General features: G+C 44.3%; 1 protein-coding gene across 1 annotated transcript in view; it reads right to left on the reverse strand.

Moving 5' to 3' along the window:
- PSD3 (pleckstrin and Sec7 domain containing 3) overlaps positions 1–26,196 on the reverse strand; it is a 926,316-nt gene extending 900,120 nt beyond the window's left edge. Inside the window, exon 1 of the mRNA XM_075352479.1 lies at positions 26,122–26,196. The gene's annotated coding sequence lies outside the window, so the exon portion shown is untranslated. The remainder of the gene's footprint in view (positions 1–26,121) is intronic.
- Positions 26,197–27,203: the final 1,007 nt, after the last annotated feature.

A 27,203-nucleotide genomic window follows, 5' to 3' on the forward strand; every position in this document is an offset into this window, starting at 1 on the left:
TTTTAGCGACCACCAGGGCCATGGAACCAGGCACAGGCCCCCGTGACATAATCCCATTAACCAACACCCGGAACCGAGTACCCCACGGCCCTGGGGCGGGTCAGTAGCATGGGTTAATTTTCACATCTACATTCCAGAGGAGAATGGAGTGATGATGAGCAGAGATGGGCAAACCCACAGATATTCAGGATCAGTCAGTCCAACCAGATTTTTATTTATTTATTTTTTTTTTTTTTTAAAAAAAACCCGGTTTGGGACCAGGATTAATCCCGAATATCTGCCTGATCCAAATAAGTCTATGGGGACCCAAATATTGTGCTTTAAAATGGTGGTAAAAAGAGCTATGGGGATTAGAGCAGGAGCGTTATACTTACTGAGTCTCCACATGGCTGTAACATTACTTTCAGGGCCACTCATTACCCTCATACATATTCACTGCTTCCTTCGCCCACCAGCAGTCCCACCGGCGTCTCTGATTGTTTGCAGTCAGACTGCGTCCCCACCCTGTGTGGCAGCGTGTCTGATTGCATGGAATCACACATACTGTCTGCATCTCTATAGTGGTATAAAAATAAATACATTACAAAATTGGCATAGGGTCCTCCGATATTGTGATACCCAGCACAGATAAAGCATACGGCTACAGGCTGCAGCCTCCAACCGTATGCTTATCTTCGCTGTCTATCAAAATAAGAGGGAACCCATGCACCTTTTTTTAAAATTATTTAAATAAATAATTTTAAAAAATGGTTTGTGGTCCTCCCTAATTTTGATACCCAGCCATGATAAAGCCGACTCATGGGGGCTGTTATTCTCAGGCTTTGGTGACCCATGGCTATTGCCCCTCCCCAGCCTAAAAATAGCAGCCTGCAACTGCCCAGAATTGTCTAATCCAGTACTGACGTCACAGCATGCAGGCACAGAACATGTCTGCATGCTGTGGCTTCAGGCAGAGACTGACTGAGCCACAGCTGTGAGTGGTGATGTCACTCACTCTATCTGCAGTCACAGCTAGAGGTTCCCACGGTACCCCACCTGTGACTGCAGGTAAACTTAGCTCAGGTGACCTCACTGTTGTATCTAATGGCTGCTTTTTCAAGGCTTGGGACCCAATAACTATCGGTCTACGCAGCCTGAGAATACCAGCCCCCAGCTGTCGGCTTTATCATGGCTGGGTATCAAAATTGTGGGGACCGCATGATGTTTTTTAAGAAATTATTTATTTAAGTAATTAAAAAAAAAAAGCAGCATGAGGTCCCTCTTATTTTGATACACAGCCAAGATAAGCACACGGCTGGGGGCTGTAGCCTGTAGCCATTATGCTTTATCTGTGCTGGGTATTACAATATGAAGGGACCATACGCCAACTTTTTATTGTTTGTCTTTTACACCACTATAGAGTCTCAGACAGTGTGTGTGATTCCAAGCAATTGCCCATGCTGTCACACAGGGTGAGGGCACAGTTTGACTGCAACCAGTCAGAGATGACTGGACTGCCGTTGGGCGTGGGAAGCAGTGAATATGTATGGAGGTAATAAGTGGCCCCGGAAGGAGTGTTACAGCCACGTGGGTGACACCAGAAGGATAACGCTCCTGCTTTTCCTTATTTTGTTTCTTTTTCCTTTATTTATTTATTTTTTTAATTATCCGGGTTCTGAATCGAGATAGTTACATGGAGTTCCCTGAGAACTCCGTGTTTGGGGTTGGTGAACAGATACTAGGTATCCGGTACGGATCTCGAATTTTACAGTCCAGCTTCGTCCATCACTAATCATGACCAATAAGCAACCAATTTACATTAACTTTCTAATAAACTGTTACATATCTGATCAAGCAGCCAGCAGCGACTGATACATAAGACTTATCTTTAGGAATCGAAACCTATAACAAAGGTATTAAAATGCTGTACATCTTTTCCATGAATACATAAAAAGCAACAAAGTATATTGCATTTCTCCAAGTAAAAGGGTGGATTTTATAACTGAGCCTCGTACAGTATGTAAATGATTGCAAGTAAGGATATAAAAAAGTGCTTCAGGTAAGTACTGTTTGTTCAACCCTGCATTTATTTTGCGTGAAACTTCCCCTGAGCACCCTCTAAGCTTCAGATTATATTCTTAATTTTCTTAAGGTGCGTACAGAGTGAAAGTATACAATCATACCCTGTGTATCCTATTTGCAGGAACCTTAGGAGAATAAGGATCTCTGTTGAGAACAGAATTTTTGAACCACATCCAAAAACAACACTAGTTTTATAACTGTGCCAAGCACATGACCCATCTGACCACATTTACAACATATGAACGTAACATAAATGCCAATCTAAATACCGCTGTCGGCTTGACATGGAAGTATCATTCCATGCCTCAAAAAAATAACATTTGCTAAACACTTCCTTTTTATTTCTACTATGTTACATCTATGAGGATAGAGAATTACACAGTAACATAAACAGATTTCTTGGAAATTAAAATCAACTATTATGGTTTTCTGGTTGAGTCTGGCCAAATTATTTTAATGGATTTTATTAGTTTATTTCATTTTCCAATATGAAGAACAATTCAATTAATTAAGGAGGTGACAATTCTAGTTTTCCCATGAACTTGCAGGTTACACCAAATCTATGTTGAGGTTCACTACTATTATGGCACCTTGTCATACTGCAGGATCTGGACTTCCAGTTGGACTTCAATAAATGAAGAAAGCAACGCCGCTGAAGCTTTATGCACACTTTTATATTACAATTATATAGCAGTTTTTCATTTATTCTGTGTTCTTGCTCTTGTGCTTTCAGCTTCATTGTACTATAATATGGACATAGATATCTTCATAGAATGAATATCAACTGGTTTGACTTAATGTTAATCTGTGAATTTACAATAAAACGGGAAAGCACACAGTTCAGTATTACAATATCAAAAAGTATTTACCTCTTTCAGTTACCTATTATTAAGAAAAATATTATAATGAATGGTTTTTGGACATTTACAAAATGTACTATTAGATGTAATGTACCCGAGTAACATATAATTTATTCAGCCTTGATTGCAGCCAACCCTGTTCAGTCCAAAACCTCACTTAACTTGAGCATGACCCTCAGAGGATGTAGTAACCACCCCAGATGAGTTAAGGAACAGGGTGGTTGAAATGGTTATAAAGACATGGAAATGTCTCAGGAGTCAATTAAAACTTAGTGAGAGACATTATTTTCATATTAAGAAATCTTGTCAAACGAGGGGCTGACTTGCCTAATACTAATATGATAAAACCTTCTCAGAAGAACATCTATAACCAGAGGTGGATCTAGAATTCCGCCACCCATGGCAAGAATTCAGTTAGGTGTCTCAAGCGGTTTGAGTAGTGATCATGTGACCGCTCATATGTGATTTGTTTACTTACGGACGCATGCTAACTAACTGCTTTTACTAAATCTCTCAATGGTCAGTGAAAAACTACAGGTCCTTGCTTCATTGAGCGAATAAGTAAGAATAGATTGTTGCCATGTGACAGTAAGTATGAAATTTGCATGAGTGGTCATGTGAAGACTACAGGAACCAATAGGCAGGGCTAAATTATGACAGTAAGTATACTATACACTGTTAAGATTGGGCATGCTACAGTGCTTTTTGTTTATAAAAGGGCTTGTCCAGGGTTCACATGTTATCTGAATGCAGATTTATGAATTCTCTCAGAACCCACACTCAACACCTTTCGGATTTTCCCGTGACATCGGCAATAGTGAATAGTCATGTGAGCTCAAGTATGCGATTTGCATACTTTCGGCCACATCCCAACTAGACATGTCCGGCCTTGTTCTATTAATTTCGTTTGAGCAATGCAATGCATATCTAGTTAACATGTGACCACATGTATGCAATTTTCATGACTTTCTGCTCTCACCGCAAGCACCAGAGAATCCTTAAAGTGTGAAGTGGGCCCTTTGTAAGAATTCAGATATCAGCAATAAAAGTGACTTCAGGATTTCATCATAATCCCTTTAATGCTCCTAACATAAATAATAACATAGTAACAATTTCAGATGTCACAACACTTCATTAAAATATCCATTTATCTTGTAATCTTATAAATAATGGATTGGTAAGTGTGAACAGGATTAGGACCAATAACAGCACAAAAATACATCACTAGAACCACCAGCAGTACAGAAATACATCACCAGAACCACCAGCAGTACAGAAATATCATCTGTGACTACCAACAGTTTTTTTTATTGCATTGCTTAAACTAGTGAGTGGCTTCCAAACAGAAGCCACCTGAAGAATAGTCAGGAAACTTCTTTTAACTGCTTCACGTCTTCGGATACCTGAAGTGGTTAAATGACGCTCAAAAGAAAATGGAATATATGCACAGCAGCTGTTTTTTTCATATAAAGTTGTATGTGCATTTTTTTCATTAACTGACTGAAAAAAAACCAAAACGTGTGCACATAACTTAAGAAGGAAATTGGAAAGATGTGATTCATGGAGGCACAAGAACAAGCTTAACATCTGTTGTGGGTAAAATGTTTGAAGGGTTTTTAAGGGATACTATTATGGAATGTCTTAATGTTAATAATTGTTTAACTCCATATCAACATGGATTTATGAAGGATCGCTCCTGTCAAACTAACCTGATCAGCTTCTATGAGGATGTAAGATCTCACATGGACCGAGGAGAATCATTGGATGTCATTTATCTCGACTTCGGTAAAGCATTTGACACTGTCCCACATAAAAGATTGATAAGTAAAATGAGAAAGCTTGGGCTCGGGGAAAATGTGTGTAGATGGGTAGGTAGCTGGATTAGTGGTAGAAAACAAAGAGTGGTTATTAATGGCGCATACTCAGATTGGGCCAGGGTTACTAGTGGGGTGCCACAGGGGTCTGTATTGGGCCCCCTACTATTTAATATATTTATTAATGATCTGGTGGATGGTTTACAGAGTAAAATATCAGTATTTGCAGATGATACAAAACTATGTAAGGTAGTTAACACAAAGGAGGACAGTTTGCAGCTACAGATGGATTTGAGTAAATTGGAGAATTGGGCTGAAAAATGGCAAATGAGGTTTAACACAGATAAGTGTAAGGTTATGCACATGGGAAGGAGAAACAGATGCTACAATTACTTACTAAATAGGAAATCAGACATGGAAAAAGACTTACAATAACGAATAACGTTTGGAACACCATTCTAAGTCTGAACTGGGTGCAAAAAACCTAAAAAAACATCACTATGGGGAGATAAGGTATGCACACCAGTGACTATGTAAGGGGAATACATGGAATAGCAGAAACTGCTGTGTGAATACTGACTTGAAAAATCCAATAGCTATATGAAGAGTGAAAATGTGAAAAATGGAATCTGCATTACTGCCATGAACATATGAATCAAGAGAAATTTAGCTACTGAATTGATCAATGCAATAGAGCCCCAACACTACGCCAAAGTATTTCTCTACGTTGGGGTCCCTAGCTTGTGTGTGTCCTAACTGTATAACTGTATAACTGTCCTAACTGTTAACTGCATGAGAGGACACACACAAGCTAGGGACCCCAACGTAGAGAAATACTTTGGCGTAGTGTTGGGGCTCTATTGCATTGATCAATTCAGTAGCTAAATTTCTCTTGATTCATATGTTCATGGCAGTAATGCAGATTCCATTTTTCACATTTTCACTCTTCATATAGCTATTGGATTTTTCAAGTCAGTATTCACACAGCAGTTTCTGCTATTCCATGTATTCCCCTTACATAGTCACTGGTGTGCATACCTTATCTCCCCATGGAAAAAGACTTAGGCGGGCTTTGCACGCTGCGACATCGGTAACAATGTGTTACCGATGCTGCAGCGATAGTCCCGCCCCCGTCGCACGTGCAATATCTAGTGAAAGCTGCCGTAGCGATTATTATCGCTACGGCAGTTTCACACGCACATACCTGCCGTGCGACGTCCCTCTGGCCGGCGACCCGCCTCCTTCCTAAGGGGGCGGGTCGTGCGGCGTCACAGCGACATCACACGGCAGGCGGCCAATTGAAGTGGAGGGGCGGAGATGAGCAGGATGTAAACATCCCGCCCACCTCCGTCCTTCTCATTGCAGCCGGCGGCAGGTAAGGTGAAGTTCCTCGCTCCTGCGGCTTTACACACAGCGATGTGTGCTGCCGCAGGAGCGAGGAACAACATCGCACCTGTCGCTGCACCGGCATTATGGAAATGTCGGAGGCTGCAGCGATGATACGATAACGACGCTTTTGCGCTCGTTCATCGTATCAAAAAGGATTTGCACGTTGCGATATCGACTGCGACGCCGGATGTGCGTCACTTTCGATTTGACCCCATCGACATCGCACGTGCAATGTTGCAACGTGCAAAGCCGCCCTTAGGCATCTTAGTCAATAAGAATCTAAATTGGAGTGCCCAGTGTCAGTCAGCAGCCACCAAAGCAAATAGGGTGATGGGATGCATTAGAAGAGGTCTGGGGGCACGAGATGAAAACATCATTCTCCCTCTGTACAAATCACTCGTCAGACCACACTTGGAGTATTGTGTGCAATTTTGGGCACCGGTGCTCAAAAAAGACATTACTGAACTTGAAAGGGTTCAGAGGCGGGCACGGAAAGGTTATCAAAATTAGGTCTATTTTCTCTAGAAAAGAGAAGACTTAGGGGAGACCTAATAAATATGTACAAATATATCAGAGGACCATATAGAGATCTCTCCCATGATCTGTTTGTACCAAGAACTATGACAAGAACAAGGGGGCATTCTCTTCGATTGGAGGAAAGAAAATTCCTACATCAGCATAGAAGAGGGTTCTTCACGGTAAGAGCAGTGAGGCTCTGGAACTCTCTTCCTGAGGAAGTGGTGATGGCCAACTCACTGAATGAATTTAAGAGAGGAATGGATGCTTTTCTTGATAGCAAAAGTATAGAAGGTTATAAATAGCATAATCTTACAGGTAGATAGAAGAGCGACCTAGATTATTAGAGGAATGGGTGGGCTGCAACACCAAGACAGGTTATTAAACTTGGGGTTATTTAGTTTGGAAAAACAAAGGCTTAGGGGGGATCTAATCACAATGTATAAACATATGAGGGGACAGTACAGAGACCTTTCCAAAGATCTCTTACACCTAGGCCTGTGACTGGAACACGGGAGCATCCGCTACGTCTCGAGGAAAGAATGTTTAATCATAATCACAGATGAGGATTCTTTACTGTACGAGCAGTGAGACTATGGAACTCTCTGCCGTATGATGTTGTAATGAGGGATTCACTAGTAAAATTTAAGCAGAGCCTGAACGCATTTCTTGAAAAATATAACATTACCAGTTATGTATATTAGATTTTATGACAGGGTGTTGATCCAGGGAACTAGTCTGATTGCCGTATGTGGAGTCAGGAAGGAATTTTTTTCCCCATTGGAGCTTATTTGACACATTGGGGTTTTTTTGCTGCCTTCCTCTGGATCAACATGTTAGGCTACGGGTTGAACTAGATGGACTTAGAGTCTCCCTTCAACCTTAAAAACTATGAAACTATGAAACTATGAAATAGAGAACACCTTTATCTAAAAGTGTTATGTCATTGCCCTTTGCAGATTTCAAAAGGTAACACTTGGATCTCATTCCCTTAAACTCCACCTACTTTAAAACATGTTATCTGACTGCAGATTTCTGAATTCTCTCAGAGCGCACACTGCACACCTTTCGGATTCTCCCGTGAAAGGGACAATAGTGAATGGTCAGTGAGCTCAAGTATGTGATTTGCATACCTCTGGCCACATCCCAACTAGACATGTCTGGCCTTGCTCTATTCATTTGTTTTGAGCAACGCAATGCATGTCTAGTTAACATGTGACCACATGTATGAAATTTTTATGACTTCCTGCTCTCACCGCCAGCACCAGAGAATCCTTAAAGCGGGAAGTGGGCCCTTTGTAAGAATTCAGATATCTGCAGTCAAAGTGACTTCAGGCTTTCATCACAACCCCTTTTAATGCTCCTAACATAAATAATAATATAGTAACCGTTTCAAATGCCACAACACTTTTTTAAAATAGCCATTTATCTTGCAATCTTACAAATTATGAATTGTTAAACTCCACCTACTTTTCTTGTCACCTACTATGCATCTTTTTTACACAAAAGACTTTAAACCCTTTATAAATTCCCTCTTGTTTACAATGCTCACTTGCTTTGGCTGCTGCATGATGTTATTTAATGTTTTATGTACTGAAGCTATTTATTAAAAAGGGTTGTTGGGTTGTTTTTTTTAAGCATTCAATATTTATAGAATTTTTATGATAGACAAATATCCCATAGATAATGATCTCTCAATCTGTTTAGGACAATTGTAACACCCTGGAAAACCAGGTAGATGTAAACATAGGGCCCGGCATAACACCTATCCCACAAAGGGTTAAATCAGCCGACCTGAAACCCTAGTCACCCCCCCAGGGAAGGACGGACACACCAGTGGGTGGGACCAGGCAGTTAGGAAACACCCCCTAGGGGTCTGGAGAGCCCGGGGCGGAAAAACAGTCATTACAGTTACGTTCAAGTTCAAGTTGGAGTGGAGGTGCCAAGCTGACAGGTGCCAGGGTCGGAGCCCTGACACCTTGGCTAGGTGGCAGACGGTAGCCAGAGTCTACAGGAGATGGTAAGACGGCTGCCAGAGATTCGAAGTGAACCGGGACAGGGTTGTAGCCCGCCGGTACCGACACTGGAGAACCGACCCGGAAACTTTGTGTGCACAGAGGGGGTACTTGGAACCTGAAGCCAGGAGTGGCACCGACGGCCTAGCTAATTAACCAATTGAGGGCAGGATTTTAGGTCCTGTACCAACTACCGAAAAGTAGACAACCACCCACCAAGAGGGATGGGGCAACCACCAGGGCCCATAGATCCCAAGGGTCAGTGTCAGACGGGCACGGCTCCCAACCAAAGGACAGGGAGCGGACTTCCGTGTTTCAAACCAGGAAGTCCTACCTACAACACACTGAGTGCAGAGGAGAGAGACTTTGACTATCAGCCCGGGTGTGGGATCAGATACACCCGTCTGCAGCAGCCGGCCATCATCACCTTGGTTTACCACAAGACTTGAGTGCTTTATTCGACCGTGAGTAACATCCCCGGCCTGGCCAGGTGCGCCGGCCCCTTCAATCACCATCCTCAGCATAGAGACACTGGGCCCCGGGACATTCATCCCTACCCACGGAGCGGTTAACATCCAGCTGCCAGCCCAACGTCCTCAGGAGCCCCGCAACGGCAGCAGTGGTGCTGCATCTCACCACACACCGGGGGTGGCGTCACACATTTTACAACCAATCCCATACAAATACGTCCCCCCTTTTATTCGGAGTGTCCGCTAGACCCTCGGATCCAAAGAACCCCTCGAGCCATACCGTAGATCCGGATCCAAGCAGCGCTGGCTGCTGGTACGGGGGCGGCACACAATCTTAAAATGAACAATCAAGTCAAACAATATAACACTTCAGAAACAAAAGGAAATATATTTTCATAGAGATGAGCATGACATTCAAAAATTTTATAAGAGATGAAAGGTGTTGTCCAGTTTTGGTGATTTTTTTCCCCCCAAAATGCATGTTTTTGAGTCAAAATATAATTTTTGAAATTGGGTTTCTGTTACTCACCTACCCTGTCTCAGACTCCGGCTCTAGGTTTCTTTAGGCACATTCCTTTTGCGCAAGTCCACACTAGGTTACTATATTGATCTTTCAACCACCTTTGACATAATTTTCCATAATTTTCTTTTAAGACCAACTTTTGTGCTCTGAGTATTAAGTAAGTATAACATTCAGTTATAAAGTCTACTTCAGGAGTTTTCCTCATCATCCTTAACTCAGCTTGCTTATCATCTCTTCACCAAACTCCTGATTGTATATCAACTACATGTATTTACTTCCCAGCTTAGACCTGCAGTTAATCATTTGTCTGCTGAAAGCATAACTCTTCTCTGCTAATACTGGTTGTAACGTTACCACTGGCATCGCCGCTCTGTCCCACTTCCTCCTCCTGACAGTGACGTTAGTGATTTCACCCTCCCAACTGCTCAGCGGTGGCATCGGCGTCTGTCCTCCCTATGTGCTCCTAGGGCCTGCGCACCATGCAGGTTGCCCAGGAGCATGCTTAGGGAGAGCATATCTGCTCTTAAAGGGTCTGCATGCCCAAACCCCAAAGTACCTCTCAGATTATGGCTAAGAGGCACTAGGTACTTAAGGCATCCTCCCCCTATGGCAGCTACCCGATCAATGTGTTCTATTGCTAGAGACACGCTGCTAATTGTCAGGTCTTCTTCCATTCCCTGGATCCTGTAACCTGTGTCTGTAGCTGTGCTGTTTAACCCGTACCTGTGTTCTAGTACCTGCCCGAACCAGCCAAACCTGCTCCACCTGCCAGTACCTGCTGTTCCAGCCATGCCTCTGTACCCGCCGTACCTGCCATACTAACTGTACCTGCTGAACCTGCTGCACCACCCATGCCTGCTGTACCTGCCATACCTGTTGCACCTCCTGTACCAGCTGTACCTGCTACACCTGCCATATCATTCTTACCTCTGCATCAATCTGTACCAGCCATTCAGTCAGTACCTGTCTGCACCAGAGACTGTTCCCGTCCTAATCTGTACACATACCTGCATTCCCGATCCCTGGGGGCCATCTGTCAAAGTAGCATGTCTTCCTGAGTGGCATCTGTAGGCTACCTTCGAGCACAAGCCTATCCTCACCATCAGAGGCTTTAGTGAAGACGAAGTAGTTGATTAATCACGCCCTTTCACATCGAGCTGGTTCTATGGTCTAGTGAGTCCACTCCCACTCACACCTGCGAGCATAACTCTGGTGCTGTCCACGCAAATCTGATGCCATATTGTGTAATCTTGTGTAAGAAAGTATCAAGTTTGACTGTTAACTAATCTGCCATTGACCATCTTCCTGCTGATAGCATAGCATACAACTCTGCCTTTAACCAATGTCAACTGCAAAGCCTGGATTAATAATTCATCTTCAGTTTTAGAGTATATCCACACTCCTGCTCAAATGTACAAAGAATTGGCATCATTGAGTCAAAGAAAATGATAAGCTATGCACACAGTGATCTCACTGTCAAGCAGGACCAATACTGGCAGTGCTCTAACTTCGATGTCTATGCAGATAATCCAGGTGGAAAGAATCAATGGGTGGCACTCACCAGTTGTCCAGAATTCTTTAACACTTCACAAAGTAAAAATTGCGGGTGGGTAGATGCAGGTCACGTATGGACGACGGCCGTATCGTACGAGGCTGTGCTTCTACAGGTCTTGTGCTTCTATAGGCAGGACCTACTGAAGTGCAGCCTCGTGCAAAATGGCCGTTGTCCATATATGACCCAAATCTACCCACCCGCAGTTTTTACTTTGTGAAGAATTAAAGGTTTCTGAATAACTGGTGAGTGCCATCCATTCATTCTTTCCACCTGGCTCTATGTCTTCTATGTTTACTGCTCTGCTTGTCTGCCTGCTGTCCTGCATATACTGCTATCCTGCTCCTCTCTGATCCATAAGCCATCTGTCTCTGCTGTGACTTCACCTTTGGACCAAAGGTACCGTCACACTAAGTGACGCTCCAGCGATCACACCAGCAACCTGACCTGGCAGGGATCGCTGGAGCGTCGCTACACGGGTTGCTAGTGAGCTGTAAAACAGGCAGATCTCACCAGCAACCAGTGACCAGCCCCCAGCCAGCAGTGACGCGTGGAAGCGATGCTGCGCTTGGTAACTAACGTAAATATCGGGTAACCAACCCGATATTTACCTTGGTTACCAGCGCACACCGCTTAGTGCTGGCTCCCTGCACTCCTAGCCAGAGTACACATCGGGTTAATTACCCGATGTGTAGTTTGGCTATGTGTGCAGGGAGCCGGCACTGGCAGCGTGAGAGTGGCGGACGCTGGTAACGAAGGTAAATATCGGGTAACCAAGGAAAGGGCTTCTTGGTTACCCGATATTTACATTGGTTACCAGCGTCCGCAGAAGCCGGCTCCTGCTCACTGCACATTCAGTTGTTGCTCTCTCGCTGTCACACACAGTGATGTGTGCTTCACAGTGAGAGAGCAACAACTAAAAAATGGTCCAGGAAATTCAGCAACAACCAGCGACCTCACAGCAGGGGCCAGGTTGTTGCTGGATGTCACACACAGCAACATCGCTAGCAACATCACTGTTGCGTCACAAAAGTAGTGCCTCAGCAGCGATGTTGCTTAGTGAGACGTGGCCTCAAGTTTCTCACCTTGATCAATGGCTTTGAGAATTCACCTTTCCAAGGGAGGCCTTAAAAGTTTCACTAAAAATGTGTACTGTGGTGTTTACTCTTTGTTTCCCTGCACAATCAACTGTGTTGTGGTTTGTGGTCATAAATCATCTGAGTTGAGCTCAGAAAAACACAGATAAGAGTTACAAACTCCTCCTTAGACCTCAAAGTGGGCTGACTTACAGATTCTCAGTTCATACTGCAGCCAACAATAGACAATGCAATACAAAGCCTATGTACTCTGACAAGCAGAGCAAAAGGGTAACAATGTTTAGAACTTTTGACTTTAAGGCTCCATATCTTACCATCGACTACAGCTTCGAATGAGAGACTGCCTTCATTTTATAGACAATCATCTTTGCTATCTCATATATAAATTTGACTTCTAACTATTTAGCATGTGATTAGTTGTGCAGATTCTTGTCATGTTACTGTTTTGCTCCTGGTAGTGGAAAAATCTTTTTCTTCCTGTATACAACAAATTACAACCTGCTCTCACATTTCCTCATATGTCAGTATGTTATTAGGTTGATTATCAAGGAAAAGGTCACTGATTTGAATCGAGGAGCAGCCATGAAGATTTCTCAAGACAAGAGAAACAGCTTATTGATAAATGTCTATTGACCAAGAAAATTGCCAAACTGCATCATGTAAGTGCCATGACATTTGGAAGAATACGAAATTAAATTCATCCATCTATTCAAAAGCCAGGAGGTGGAAGTCCAGACAAAATATCAGAGTCAACAAGCCGGCTCATCACAAGGTCTATCGGTTCTGGTGCAACAACCATGGCAGTGGAGGTGGCTTCATAATGACATCCATGCAAAGAGTTGGTGAGTGCCAGAGGATGCAAGGGAGCCAATTGTTGTGTATTATTCTGAGGCTTCTTTACTAACCACACAAGTTTAGCATCATATTAGGACTGGTAGTGTGGCACCCCTGGGCTTCAGGCACCATAGGGTATTACACCACTTTTCAGGGGTAATATCTATCCCGGGTCAGGAGGGGGTTAACCTGCTGGTACCTTCACAAAACACACACAAACAACAGCAGGTGCTTACTCACAGGGGGTTAGACTAGGACAGACAGAGAGCCAGCCATCACAAAGCATGGGACTTTTTCTGGTCGCTAGGACAACCACTTGGGGCGAGCACCACATGGGATAGAAGTAGGCACAACCATCACACTTGAGACAAAACCTTCCTGGGCACAGCTTGGGATAACACCTATCACTGACAACTGGAGTTAGTGTTTCTTTCTCTTCGTGGGCCCGTGGCTTGGAGCAGGAGGCTCAGCCCGGGTTCCGGATAGCAACCGAGGGACACTTCACTAACAGACTTTCACAGGCATCGGCGGTGACTGCTGACGGATCCGGGATCACCTGGAGCCCATTGTGGCAGAGGACGGTACTCTGGGGCAGCGTCTGAACAACTTTTGAGTAAAAAGACTTGGAACCGCAGCCCTTGCCTCTCCTTTACCGGCGCCGTCGCCCAGCGCTGCGGTGCCAACGGGGACTACCACCATCCTCGCCATCCTTCCCAGGGTAGCAACACCATCCAGGCTGCAGTCAACATCTGCCACGGCAAGAGACCCTGCAGCGGCGGCCCCATCCCTGGCTGTGTACCACAGTAGCGTCACGATCATCCTAATAGACTTTCCTAACACCCAGCTACTACCTCCATCCTACCTGCCACCCTCCAATCCTCCTTCCTGTACGCCTCAGGGAAACGAAACTGGGCCAGACCACCCCGTGACGACGCCGAGGATCTGCACCCCCGGCCTGGCAACGAGTAGGTTAAAACACCTGCCCTGCAGGGCGCTACATTAGCACTATACTCTCCTCAAAGATCCTAAAACTTTGGCTGTAGGAGAGTGTGTGGTGTCATTGGGAGATAGTATTGTGAAGCTACAGCATAAATTTAATATTCAGCAAGACAATGATACAAAGCACAAAAAAGCATGTCAGAGAAAAAAAGCAACATTAATGGGTTTGTATGTTTTGCATAATGTATTTTTGTGAGAAGATTTACGATAATCTGATCATAGGGTGTCAAAGTGCTGTTATACCCAATGATCCACTGTAATCTAGGTGGGAATCTAGCAGCATGTGTTGCGTAAACATACAAAACCACCATAGAAGTAATGAAGCATTACACAGTTTCCATTGAATTCAACAGACCATAATGTTTTGTAGACTCTTTGTAAACACTCTCATCTCCGGATAATAAATGAGGGTCCAGGAACGTACTTGGTATAAAACTATGGAATTCCTTCATAGGGTAGGTAAAATCAAATGACCCTATTAAATTTTAAATTGGCTTCAATCAAGTCCATAGATAGAATTCATAGGGAGCCTTCTGGCAGGTTGTTTGGCCAGCATCACACGCTACGATATATCGGGCGATATGTCGTCGGGGTCACGGATTCCATGACGCACATCCGGCATCGTTAGACATATCGTAGCGTGTGACAGCTGCGAACGACTGTGAACGAGGAAAACTACTCACCTTATCGTTGCTCGTTGACACGTTGTTTATTTTCAAAATGTCGGTCCTCCTTCTGTGACCCGGTTGTTCATCGTTCCCGAGGCAGCACACATCACTTTGTGTGACACCCCGGGAACGACGAACACAGCTTACCTGCGTCCCGCCGGCAATACGGAATGAAGGAGGTGGGCGGGATGTTACGTCCCGCTCCTCTCCGCCCCTCCGCTTCTATTGGCCGGCCAGCGGGGGTGACGTCGCTGTGATGCCGAACGTCCCTCCCCCTTCAGGAAGAGGATGTTCGCCGCTCACAGCCACGTCATCTGGGAGGTAAGTGCGTGTGACAGGGGGTTAACGACTTTGTGCGCCATGGGAAACTAATTGCCCGTGACGCACAAACGACGATAGATCGTACCGTGTGACGCCGCCCTTAGAGTAATGCCATCACAGTAAAGTATCTGTAATGATGACATCCATACCTTGATATTATAAATCCATGTCTCACAATCCACAAATTAAATAAAAAGTATTCCATACACATAGTAGCCACGTGGGTTAACTTAAAGAAATATTTCACATGTTGCAACAAGGTTTTCCGATTTATACAGTCAGGGCCAGAAATATTTGGACAGTGACACAAGTTTTGTTATTTTAGCTGTTTACAAAAACATGTTCAGAAATACAATTGTATATATAATATGGGCTGAAAGTGCACACTCCCAGCTGCAATATGAGAGTTTTCACATCCAAATCGGAGAAAGGGTTTAGGAATCATAGCTTTGTAATGCATAGCCTCCTCTTTTTCAAGGGACCAAAAGTAATTGGACAAGGGACTCTAAGGGCTGCAATTAACTCTGAAGGCGTCTCCCTCGTTAACCTGTAATCAATGAAGTAGTTAAAAGGTCTGGGGTTGATTACAGGTGTGTGGTTTTGCATTTGGAAGCTGTTGCTGTGACAAGACAACATGCGGTCTAAGGAACTCTCAATTGAGGTGAAGCAGAACATCCTGAGGCAGTAACTCAGTGAAGCATTGCTTCAATGGGAGTAACAACATACAGCTCAACTAGGGTGCCTATAGGACTGTGTGCAATAAAGAGGACCTGTCACTAGGTTCAAAGTGGCCAGTTTTGTTCTTGTTTAATTCCCAATCCTACTCTGAGTATCCTTTAATTTTCTTTTAAAATCTACCATACAGTTTCAGAGATGTAGGCTTTTTTATTTATTGCTAATACTGTTTGCTAAGGAGATGAGGCTCACATGGTAACTTTCTATAGCAGCCTGAAGACATATTCAGAGAATCCTGTAGGCCATGCCACCTTGCCTAAGATCATAAAAATTAGAACTAAATAAAAAAGCCTATATCTCTGGAATTGTTTGACAAGTTTTAAAATGAAAAAAACAGAATACTCAGGAGAACAGCAGGAATAAAAGAAAAACAAAAACTGGACACTTCTGACCTGGTGGCAGGTCCTCTTTAACCCTAAACTTATTACATAAGCCCACACATTGTACATGAACATAAGGTTTCATCCATCTCAAGTATAAGACACAATATGCTGTAAACAAAAGAAATGAAAGACAAAACAAAATGGAGTGTGAATGTGTCCAAACCAGCTGCCCCAATTCAGGGAGTTGTCCAACTAATTGATCATAGTGGTAACGAGGCGAAAGGACCCTTCACTCAGCAGACCCCCAGAGTGAGTGATTTTCAGTTTTCAGCTCTCATCTATAGTAGTCAGTGTTGTGGGATAGGCAGTACAGCAGTAGTTGAGTCTCATTACAAACACTTGCTCTAATTCAAATAAACTTTATTGGCATAACCAAATACACATTAGCGTTGCCAAAGCAAGTGTAATGCTGCCAACTCTGCTGTACTGCACTTTGCTACACTGAAAGTTGTGTCTTACACAGACAGTTGACTGTCAATGCCATGCTGGAGGGGTGTTCCTCGTTCCCCAGTGTGTTGTTTTCTATTCCGTGGGAATTATTTAAGGGAATCTTTCAGTAATATCAACTCTCCTAAGCTGTGTATGTGGGCATGCATGTCATAGAAAATTGAATGAAATGATACCTTGATATCTGCAATGAGAGCCATGATGAAATCCATATTTTTCTTATATGAAAATGAGCTATTAAGATCTATGGATCTGACATATCTGCATAGAGCTTCTCTTAAATGAAAGACGGTATTACCATTGTGAACAAAGTAATGATGTCAGTCTAGTCTCCTTCTGACATTCAACTTTTCTGTGAGATTAGAACTAACACAGTACAGCAGAACTAACACAGTACAGCAGAACTAACACAGTACAGCAAAACTAACACAGTACAGCAGAACTAACAAAGTACAGCAGAATTAACACAGTACAGCAGAACTACCACAGTACAGCAAAACTAACACAGTACAGCAGAACTAACAAAGTACAGCAGAATTAACATAGTGCAGCAGAACTAACACAGTACAGCAAAACTAACACAGTACAGCAAAACTAACACAGTACAGCAGAACTAACACAGTACAGCAAAGATAACACAGTACAGCAGAGCTAACAGTACAGCAAAACTAACAGTACAGCAAAACTAACAGTACAGCGAACTAACACAGTACAGCAGAACTACCACAGTACAGCAAAACTAACACAGTACAGCAGAACTAACAAAGTACAGCAGAATTAACATAGTACAGCAGAACTAACACAGTACAGCAAAACTAACACAGTACAGCAGAACTAACACAGTACAGCAAAACTAACACAGTACAGCAGAACTAACAAAGTACAGCAGAATTAACACAGTACAGCAGAACTAACACAGTACAGCAAAACTAACACAGTACAGCAGAACTAACACAGTACAGCAAAGATAACACAGTACAGCAGAGCTAACAGTACAGCAAAACTAACAGTACAGCAAAACTAACAGTACAGCGAACTAACACAGTACAGCAAAAATAATACAGTACAGCAGAACTAACAGTACAGAAAAAATAACAGTATAGCTGAACTAACACAGTACAGCAAAACTAACACAGTACAGCAGAACTAACACAGTACAGCAAAGATAACACAGTACAGCAGAGCTATCAGTACAGCAAAACTAACAGTACAGCAAAACTAACACAGTACAGCGAACTAACACAGTACAGCAAAAATAATACAGTACAGCAGAACTAACAGTACAGCAAAAATACCAGTACAGCTGAACTAACACAGTACAGCAGAACTAACACAGTACAGCATAACTATCAGTGTAGCAGAACTAACACAGTAAAGCAGAACTAACACAGTACAGAAGAATTAACAGTACAGCAGAACTAACACAGTACAGCAGTACTAACAATATAGCAGAACTAAAAGTACAGCAGAACTAACACAGTATAGCAGAAGTAACACAGTACAGCAGAACTAACAGTATAGCAGAACAGTACAGCAGAGCTAACAGTACAGCAGAACTAACACAGTACAGCATAACTAACACAATGCAGCAGGGTTAACAGTATAGCAGACCAGTACAGCAGAGCTAACAGTACAGCAGAACTAACACAGTACAGCAGAACTAACACAGTACAGCAGAACTAACAGTACAGCAGAACTAACACAGTACAGCAGAACTAACAGTACAGCAGAACTAACACAGTACAGCAGAACTAACAGTATAGCAGAACTAACACAGTACAGCAGAACTAAAAGTACAGCAGAACTAACAGTACAGCAGAACTAACACAGTTCAGCAGAGCTAACAGTACAGCAGAACTAACAGTACAGCAGAACTAACACAGTACAGCAGAACTAACAGTATAGCAGAACTAACACAGTACAGCAGAACTAACAGTATAGCAGAACTAACACAGTACAGCAGAACTAACAGTACAGCAGAACTAACACAGTACAGGAGAGCTAACACAGTACAGGAGAACTAACACAGAACAGCAGAACTAACACAGTACAGGAGAACAAACACAGTACAGCGGAATTAACAGTACAACAGAACTAACACAGTACAGCAGAACTAACAATATAGCAGAACTAACAGTACAGAAGAACTAACACAGTACAGGAGAACTAACAGTACAGCAGAACTAACACAGTACAGGAGAACTAACACAGTACAGCAAAACTAACCATACAGCAGAAGTAACACAGTGCAGCAGAACTAACACAGTATGGCAGAGGTAACGCTGCAATGAGACAAAGTTCACTTCCGTAGTACTAACTAACTTGCACTACAGGTGTCCTTTCATAGTACTTCAGCTTCCATCTCACAGTGAGCCAGTGGGGGGAAGAGGCAATACAGCAGAGCTGACATCACTGTACATGTGTTTGCAGTGAGACAAGGTTTAACCCTGCTGTAGGCACAACTGAGCACTATGCCAGCACTATGAGAGGACAAGTGCTGCTGAAAATGTGTGTAATAATGAGGCAAACATTACTTCTGCTGCACTGTGTTAGTGCTACTGTACTATGTTAATTCTGATCTCACTGAGAGCAGACTGTCACTCATTACTTGGTTCACACTGGTAACAATCTCTTTCATTTAAACTAAAGCGGGCTTTACACGCTGCGACATCGCTAGCCGATGCTAGTGATGTCGAGCGTGATAGCATCCGCCCCCATCGTACGGCCGACATGTGGTGATCGCTGCCGTAGCGAACATTATCGCTACGGCAGCATCACACACACATACCTGCTCTGCGACGTCGCTGTGACCGGTGAACTGCCTCCTTTCTAAGGGGGCGGTTCATTCAGCATCACAGCGACGTCACAGCAGCATCACTGAACCGCCGCCCAATAGAAGCGGAAGGGCGGAGATGAGCTGCCGGAACATGCTGCCCACCTCCTTCCTTCCTCATTTTCCGGTGGATGCAGGTAAGGAGATGTTTGTCGTTCCAGCGGCGTCACACATAGCGATGTGTGCTGCCGCAGGAATGACAAACAACATAATTACTGCAGAAGCAACGATAACTGGGAAGAGGGGGGCATGTCACTGATGAGCGATTTTGAATGTTTTTGCGACAATTCAAAATCGCTCATAGGAGTCACACACAACGACATCACTAAATCGTCCGGATGTGCGTCACAAATTCCGTGACCCCAACGAGATCGCTTTAGCGATCGCTTTAGCTGTCTCGTAGCGTGTAAAGCCACCTTAAGTTGTGGAGTAGATTCTCAGCAGATTTCTTACATATTAAGAAAAAAAAGCTCTAGAATAAGACATTGGATCTCAGATATCAAGGTATAATTGTTTTTCCTCAATTTTCTATGACTTGAATGCCAATATAGACGGCTTCGAAAGGTTGATCCTATTGACATATTCCCTTTAAATATAGATTACATGGTATCACATTATTCAAAATAGGAAATGGATATAGCTTCTCTTTACCTCCCTGTACAATGGCCACACAGAGAATGCTTATCAATCTCTCCTTTAGAAGTCATGACCAATCCACAGACTATTGATGTGTATAGGCCATGTGTCACGCTCCCGGTGTCCCAGCAGCCCTCCTTACCCACTGAGCCGGTTCCTGCATCGCACCACCGCTCCGTACCCACTGATCCGGCCTCACCGTCATTGCACTGCTCCTTACCCACTGATCCACTCCACGTGTCCACCGGTCATGGCTGTCGCTCCCGCTCGTGCTCTCCTGTGTCCTGCTCCTGGTCTCATGAGTCTGACTCTGAGTATTAGCCTCATGCCTCTGTATAGGACCAGGCCGCGCCCACTCTCCTGGTTTTATGGACCCAGCACACCTGAAGCAGGATGTGACATACGGCTGTGCTGGATATATAAGACTGGCCTTTCCATAGGGGCGTTGCCTGATCAACGTGTCTAGAAGCTTTGTCTTTTGTGCTAGGTGCTCAGGCCCCCTGGTGCCGTGTCCTGTAGACTTCTTGTCTTTGCTCCCTGGTACCTGTGCCTGTTTTCCTTACCGTCCTGAAGAACTTTGTGACTCTGCTGACCTGGTTATACCTGTCCCGGCCACGCCAGTGCTCCGGCTGCCGTGTACCCTGCCCCCCGGTGGGATACTCGGTCCAGTGGATCCACCTCCTGGGCCCATCAGTCCTCCCGGTCCTGACAGTTTGATCAGGCCATGGATCCCGCTGGAGCACAAACATCTGAGCTGGCTGAACTACGCCAGGAACTGGTGCAACAGCGTGACACCTTACACCGGATGCTGAAATTCCTGGCGTCCATGGACCACCGGTTATATACGCTGCAGACCGCTGCCTCGTCTGAGTCCACGCAGCAACCAGTCTCCGGCTCCGAACCAGTTTCCGCCACGGCCTCGCAACTTCGCCTCGCTGCTCCGCCTCGCTATGCAGGGGATCCCAAGTCCTGCCGCGGCTTCTTGAACCAGTGCTCCCTGCATTTCAAGTTGCTTCCTCATTTGTTTGTCTCAGACCAGGCTAAAGTGGCATTCCTGATGTCACACTTGGAAGGCGAAGCTCTAGCTTGGATTAACCCCTGTGGGAGAATGAGGATCCAATGACCACTAACATCCGGGAATTCTTGCACGCTTTTCGAAGTACATTCGATGAACCCGGACGTACCACCACAGTGACCTCTTCGCTCCTCCGGCTACGCCAAGGGACCCTGACCGTCGGCCAATACGCCATCCAGTTCCGCACGCTCGCCTCTGAGCTGGGCTGGAACAATGAGGCCTTGACTGCGGCCTTTTGGGAAGGACTCTCTGGCCGCGTCAAAGACGAGCTTGCTGGCCGTGACGTTCCACGCACCTTGGACGCTTTAATATCCTTAGCCACCCGGATCGACCTCCGTTTCCAGGAGCGAACCAAAGAGGTATTCCGGGAGAAGCTACCACCCCGTCACGCCTTGTCCCCGCAGAGGCCTACCGCTCCTTTGCCCCTGCCTTCCTGTGACATGTTTCCGGAACCCATGCAAATTGACCGACTGAACCAAGCCAAGCAACGCCGTGCAGAACGGCTCGCCCTGGGCCTGTGCTTCTATTGTGGAGACGGGTCACACATGCTTCGGACATGCCCTGAGAAACCTGGTAGACCCCAGGCCCAAGGGATGGTGGGAACCGCTACCCTTGGCACCGGAATCCCCTCCGTTCCACTTACACAGACTGTCCAGGTGACGACGAAGAAGACCAGGTTCACAGCAGAGGCCCACATCGATTCTGGGGCGGCGGGTAATTTCATACGCCAGTCTGCAGTGGACCGATACCAAGTACCTGTGATCCCGCTTGCCAAGCCCCTCTGGTTCGCCTCCGTGGACGGCAAACTGCTATACGAACCTGTCCGATATACCACTGAACCAGTAAGACTCCAGGTTGGCACTTTGCATACTGAGACCATCACCTTCTTTGTGATCCCGAAGATGGCTCCTGAGCTCCTGTTGGGCCTGCCCTGGCTTCAACTTCATGACCCTGCCATTAGTTGGCACTCTGGCGCTATTACTCGCTGGGGGTCCTTGTGTCATGACCACTGCCTACAGCCCGTTCCTCGGCCCCTGTCACCCGAGCCTGCTATGCCGCAGGAAGAAGAGGCGACGACTCAGTCCAGCGGTGTACCACAGCTCCTGGCACTTGTGCCTGTGGTGCCACCGGACCCAGAAGCAGAGTCGACGCAGTCCAGCGTCGTTCCACCATCCCTGGCACTTGAGACTTTGATGCCCCCTGCTACTGAGGATGACACACTTTCCTGTACCCGGTCCGAGACGCCCGAACCGGTCGCCCACAACTCCAGTCCTGCTTCTGACTGTCTTCCCTTATCCGTTGCCTCCGTTGCCGCTGACTTGGGTTCTCCGATACGGGACATAGTGGCCATGAAAACGGTCCGGGGTAGGCAGTCCTTCCTGGTCGATTGGGTGGATTGCGGCCCCGAGGCTCGGTCCTGGTTGTCCCGGAAGTACGTTGCTGCCCCTCTTCGGCGCGCCTACATGTCCCGGCCGCGGGGAGGGAGGCTTCAAGGGGGGGGTACTGTCACGCTCCCGGTGTCCCAGCAGCCCTCCTTACCCACTGAGCCGGTTCCTGCATCGCACCACCGCTCCGTACCCACTGATCCGGCCTCACCGTCATTGCACTGCTCCTTACCCACTGATCCACTCCACGTGTCCACCGGTCATGGCTGTCGCTCCCGCTCGTGCTCTCCTGTGTCCTGCTCCTGGTCTCATGAGTCTGACTCTGAGTATTAGCCTCATGCCTCTGTATAGGACCAGGCCGCGCCCACTCTCCTGGTTTTATGGACCCAGCACACCTGAAGCAGGATGTGACATACGGCTGTGCTGGATATATAAGACTGGCCTTTCCATAGGGGCGTTGCCTGATCAACGTGTCTAGAAGCTTTGTCTTTTGTGCTAGGTGCTCAGGCCCCCTGGTGCCGTGTCCTGTAGACTTCTTGTCTTTGCTCCCTGGTACCTGTGCCTGTTTTCCTTACCGTCCTGAAGAACTTTGTGACTCTGCTGATCTGGTTATACCTGTCCCGGCCACGCCAGTGCTCCGGCTGCCGTGTACCCTGCCCCCCGGTGGGATACTCGGTCCAGTGGATCCACCTCCTGGGCCCATCAGTCCTCCCGGTCCTGACACCATGTTGGTGCTGTACCATAAATCTCTAAATGCTAGCTCAGGCTAGATGCAAGATGACTTATAGTTAGAGATGATCGGATCCATGGAAGTTCGATTCAGCGGATGCGGACAAACTTTAAATTAAGATCGGTTTGGGACCCGAACTTCCCCTGAACCCCAATGGAAGTCACTAATTGGGCAGTTTGGGTCTCTACCTACATGCAGCCAGTCATACACAGAACACTTGTATGGATGGATAGCCAGAGTTTTTCCATTTTTTTTTGCTGCACACTACATCCGAAAATGTTGTTGTCATCCCCAGTGCGAACCGTTTAAAAGCTGCCAGCAGCTCACACATGGCTGAGCACAGAGCGTACCTGAGCACAGCGATGCTCACACGAGTGGTGTTCATATGAAAAGCACCCGATCTCCAAATCCAAACTATTTTTTTTTTGTAAAGTGTGTGTTTGATATGAACAGCGAACCTCGGGTTCGCTCATCTCTACTTATAATTACAAAAATAAAATAGAAATCTACTATCAGAAAATTAAACTGATCAGAAAAAAAGAATATGTATCAGTTTCTGGATTTATTTTGTAAAACAAAAATAAATGTCACATTGCTTTTAACCCCTTCTGACATCTACTATATACAGTATATGTATGGTGCTTGTCAGATAGAGTGAGCTCAGCTTCATATACAGCAGATGGTGGTTATTTTATTGTCTTTAACATCTAGCTGTAAGTAAAGCTAGCTTAAAATGCTACTGTTTAAAGAGAACCTGTCACCAGATTCTTCAGGTGTACACCAAAACTACCACCTTCAGCAGCGCCTGTGCTGTATTCCATAAAGGTGCATATTATCAGCTGACTCCCCCTGTACACAATGTATGTAATTCTAGATGATCCAGTCCGATGCCTGTTTCTTTCTGAGGCTCATGTCCCTCCTCTCTGCACTGATAGCCATTCTCTTGTTATGATTGATGTGGATGATGCTGTTTCGTCCATGCTCATTTTTGTGTTGGGCTCTGTCTACAGTAGGACAGATTAAAGTGCGCCTGTGGAAGCCAGTGATTTCTCTGCGCAGGCACAAGATTTCACCCAGCTAGGTAAATGATGCAGGAGGTGCCATTCATGTCAATCATTACAGGAGGATGGCTATCAGTGCGGAGAAGAGGGACAAACTCTACAGAAAGCTTGCCCATTGCATCAGACCTTCCGGAATGACATACAGTTTCAAAAGGTATTTGGGTGGTGTACAGTGGGACTCAGGCAATAACATACATCATTATGGAATGCAGCACAGGCATGCTGAAGGTGGTAGTTTTGGTTTATACATGAAAAGTCTGGTGACAGGTTCCCTTTAATACCATAGGCCCCCTCACAATACAATTGTGGGAAGTGAGTGGGTTGCTATACCAGTCAAGGATCTATAGATTGCCCCCATCATTGCCATCCTTGTCATCCTAATAAGCCCATCCTGCCGCTGGGCTTCATAAGAGATCATTTCCACTACAGTATAGACAGCAATTAACGTATCGTAGTAAATAGAATAAGCAGTGAAGCTATTTCAAGGTTTTATAGTCATAAGAGGACTGAAAAATGTAGTAAGAAGTTTAATAAGTTTTAAAAATTAGAATCCCTCCCTGATTCCTTAATTAGAGATTGAAGAAATTAAAAAAAAATAACATTCAGTATCTGAATAAGTAAAATCTAACAAAAAATACAATTATTATAAACCATGTGGTTAAATCCATAAAGCAAAAAAAATATATCTAAAATACCAAAATTGCCATTTATTGGGTCACCGCATTTCATCCAATAGTATGGAAAAATGACTGGTATCATTCAAAACTACAACTCATGTTGCAAAAAGAAAACAGAGTGCACATGTGTCTACAACATTATCTACATCGACAGAAAAATAAAAAAGTTATAACTATTGGAAATAGGGGGGGGGGGAAATAAAAAGGAAAGCCACAAAGTGGTTTATACAAATTCACTTACACTTTAATTCTGGCTGCTGGAAACTAGCGCTTTTATGTATTGATCGTTACAACCATTTTTACATTTAGACTCAAGAAATTCTTGTATGGAATAGACATTGTAGACTATATTACAAATATAATTTAATATCTTATTTACCATACATAGATTTTTGATATTATTTACTTTGTACTATGATAAGCTTTCTATTGCATTGTGGTCTTTGATTATGGCTAACTAAATAGAGAATAAAATAAATCAGGGCTTCCTTAATTAAGTATTTCACCTAATAGACAACTAGAATATAGCTAAAAATTATGTAGTCGGATGAGACACCTTATGTAGTAATATCGCGTCTATGAAAACAAAATAATTCCAAAAGTCGACTGTGCTATAACAAGAAGCGTTACCCTTTCAACATTTTTGCAATCTCACAAAAACAACAAATTGCTGACTTTCAGTCCCCAAACTCTGTAGCGAAGAAATAAACCTCAAATATGTCATTACCCAGGGGGCCGCTAGTATCTTTTACAACATGTTTATTCTCTTTGTAGACACCACATGCACATTTATTATCATACTCCATAACTATTCTGCTGGCTCCTTGACACAAACATGCTGTGTGACTGAGCTCTCAGTACCGAGCAAGCTATACATTATTAGGTACTTTTCTTAATGGGAAACATCTGGAAATGAAGTAAAATACAAAGAAACCCCCACAAGTTGAAAATGTCTTCAGTCGACTTCCCGCGGCATGGAAATGGTTTAAACATTCATATGGCAACAAAAGAATTTACATTAAAGTGGAGAAAAAACTTACTTGTTGAGAAGCGCCTGACACAATCCCTTCTTCGTGGTTGGACTGCAGACTACGTCTTCCTTAGAGAAGAATCCTTTCACACATTCTTACAATGAATGAAACAACTCAATAGGGACCGACCAAGAAGAAGGGGACTAAATGAAGCTAAGGCTTTGGAACGAGTCAGGAAACTCAATGAGGGGTGGGAGGGCTTATTTCTCGGCTTCAAAATTTCTGTACCTCTACAAGCAGCATATCAGTTATGTGCTGGATATTATTAGCTGCTCTGTTTTCGGGCAAGAGGACTGATTTAGTATATCTGTACTTCTATTTTAAGGAAAGTAGAACTGAAAACAGCTTGCAGTTTTAATTCCCAGGAATATATGTCTATAATTCAGTATGTACACTGGATATCAAAATTAGAGAACAACACACAATTTTCTAAATGTTAAGGTCATTGTGCAGTCCTATGTGATTAGAACCTAAAATAAGTAAACTCGCAGTATTTTAGGCTTATTTCATAAATTGAATTTATTCCAAAGCACATAATAAAAATGTAAATGAGATAAATGAAAAAGAACACTGATCAAAATTAGAGAACACTTTCAGATACCTGCAAGTTATTGATGTTAATCTGGTACCTAGTGCTAATTTCCTTAATTATCTGAGAAACCCTATTTAACACTAGAACTACTGGACTCGTGACACCTATATAGAAATACATAGTGCAAAGTAGTCAAAATGACTACCTCAGGAGTTCTAGTGTTAACTGGCAAAACACATGCAAGAGAGGACAGGATAATGTGTAGAATCTCCATGGGTAAGCATTTCAGTACTGCAGCTGGAATTGCTTGCACTGAACAGGTAAGAATCTGTCTCGTTATATAGTGTCACAACATTTAAGAGCATTTGGACTGAAAGCCCACTCTGCAGTGAGCAAACCTCTCATTAGCAGACAGAGTCAAAAGGCTAGACTCACCTTTAATGAGGAGCATGTTGTGTGGACAGAGGAAAAGTGGTCCAAAGATCATTTTAATGATGAAATCAAATTTAATTTATTTGGGTCTGATGGGAAATATTATGCTCGGCGACAAACTGGGGAA

This window comes from Anomaloglossus baeobatrachus, chromosome 1, assembly GCF_048569485.1.
Source record: "Anomaloglossus baeobatrachus isolate aAnoBae1 chromosome 1, aAnoBae1.hap1, whole genome shotgun sequence".
Taxonomy (NCBI): domain Eukaryota; kingdom Metazoa; phylum Chordata; class Amphibia; order Anura; family Aromobatidae; genus Anomaloglossus; species Anomaloglossus baeobatrachus.